Source organism: Notolepis coatsorum (genome assembly GCF_963971535.1).
Source record: "Notolepis coatsorum genome assembly, chromosome: 1".
In the NCBI taxonomy this organism is placed as follows: domain Eukaryota; kingdom Metazoa; phylum Chordata; class Actinopteri; order Aulopiformes; family Paralepididae; genus Notolepis; species Notolepis coatsorum.
In genome coordinates, this window is record NC_140165.1 from 106,343,320 (window position 1) to 106,345,427 (window position 2,108).

Below are 2,108 nucleotides of genomic sequence, written 5' to 3' on the forward strand. Positions count from 1 at the left end.
GGAGGGAGAGGGGGGGGGGCCAGAGAGGAAGAAAGACAGAAAGGGAGGGAGAGGGAGGGGGGGCAGAGAGGAAGAAAGACAGAAAGGGAGGAGAGGGAGGGGCAGAGAGGAAGAAAGACAGAAAGGGAGGGAGAGGGAGGAGCAGAGAGGAAGAAAGACAGAAAGGGAGGGAGAGGGGGGGGCAGAGAGGAAGAAAGACAGAAAGGGAGGAGAGGGGGGGCAGAGAGGAAGAAAGACAGAAAGGGAGGGAGGGGGAGGGCAGAGAGGAAGAAAGACAGAAAGGGAGGGAGAGAGGGGGGGCAGAGAGGAAGAAAGACAGAAAGGGAGGGAGAGGGAGGGGGGCAGAGAGGAAGAAAGACAGAAAGGGAGGGAGAGGAGGGGGGGCAGAGAGGAAGAAAGACAGAAAGGGAGGGAGAGGGGGGGGGGCAGAGAGGAAGAAAGACAGAAAGGGAGGGAGAGGGAGGGGCAGAGAGGAAGAAAGACAGAAAGGGAGGGAGAGGGGGGCAGAGAGGAAGAAAGACAGAAAGGGAGGGAGAGGGAGGGCAGAGAGGAAGAAAGACAGAAAGGGAGGGAGGGGGAGGGCAGAGAGGAAGAAAGACAGAAAGGGAGGGAGAGGGAGGGGGGCAGAGAGGAAGAAAGACAGAAAGGGAGGGAGAGGGGGGGGGCAGAGAGGAAGAAAGACAGAAAGGGAGGGAGAGGGAGGGGGCAGAGAGGAAGAAAGACAGAAAGGGAGGGAGAGGGGGGGCAGAGAGGAAGAAAGACAGAAAGGGAGGGAGAGGGGGGGGGGCAGAGAGGAAGAAAGACAGAAAGGGAGGGAGAGGGAGGAGCAGAGAGGAAGAAAGACAGAAAGGGAGGGAGAGGGGGGGGCAGAGAGGAAGAAAGACAGAAAGGGAGGGAGAGGGGGGGCAGAGAGGAAGAAAGACAGAAAGGGAGGGAGAGGGAGGGGGGCAGAGAGGAAGAAAGACAGAAAGGGAGGGAGAGGGAGGGGCAGAGAGGAAGAAAGACAGAAAGGGAGGGAGAGGGGGGGGCAGAGAGGAAGAAAGACAGAAAGGGAGGGAGAGGGGGGGGGGGGGCAGAGAGGAAGAAAGACAGAAAGGGAGGGAGAGGGAGGGCAGAGAGGAAGAAAGACAGAAAGGGAGGGAGAGGGGGGGGGGCAGAGAGGAAGAAAGACAGAAAGGGAGGGAGAGGGGGGGGCAGAGAGGAAGAAAGACAGAAAGGGAGGGAGAGGGAGGGGCAGAGAGGAAGAAAGACAGAAAGGGAGGAAGAGGGAGGGCAGAGAGGAAGAAAGACAGAAAGGGAGGGAGAGGGGGGGCAGAGAGGAAGAAAGACAGAAAGGGAGGGAGAGGGAGGGCAGAGAGGAAGAAAGACAGAAAGGGAGGGAGAGGGGGGGGGGGCAGAGAGGAAGAAAGACAGAAAGGGAGGGAGAGGGAGGGGCAGAGAGGAAGAAAGACAGAAAGGGAGGGAGAGGGGGAGCAGAGAGGAAGAAAGACAGAAAGGGAGGGAGAGGGAGGGGCAGAGAGGAAGAAAGACAGAAAGGGAGGGAGAGGGGGGGGCAGAGAGGAAGAAAGACAGAAAGGGAGGGAGAGGGGGGGGGGGGGCAGAGAGGAAGAAAGACAGAAAGGGAGGGAGAGGGAGGGGCAGAGAGGAAGAAAGACAGAAAGGGAGGGAGAGGAGAGGAAGAAAGACAGAAAGGGAGGGAGGGGGAGGGCAGAGAGGAAGAAAGACAGAAAGGGAGGGAGAGGGAGGGCAGAGAGGAAGAAAGACAGAAAGGGAGGGAGAGGGAGGGGCAGAGAGGAAGAAAGACAGAAAGGGAGGGAGAGGGAGGGCAGAGAGGAAGAAAGACAGAAAGGGAGGGAGAGGGAGGGGCAGAGAGGAAGAAAGACAGAAAGGGAGGGAGAGGGAGGGCAGAGAGGAAGAAAGACAGAAAGGGAGGGAGAGGGGGGGCAGAGAGGAAGAAAGACAGAAAGGGAGGGAGAGGAGGAGCAGAGAGGAAGAAAGACAGAAAGGGAGGGAGAGGGAGGGGCAGAGAGGAAGAAAGACAGAAAGGGAGGGAGAGGGAGAGGGAGGGGCAGAGAGGAAGAAAAGGGGAAGAAAAACGAGCAGCCGAC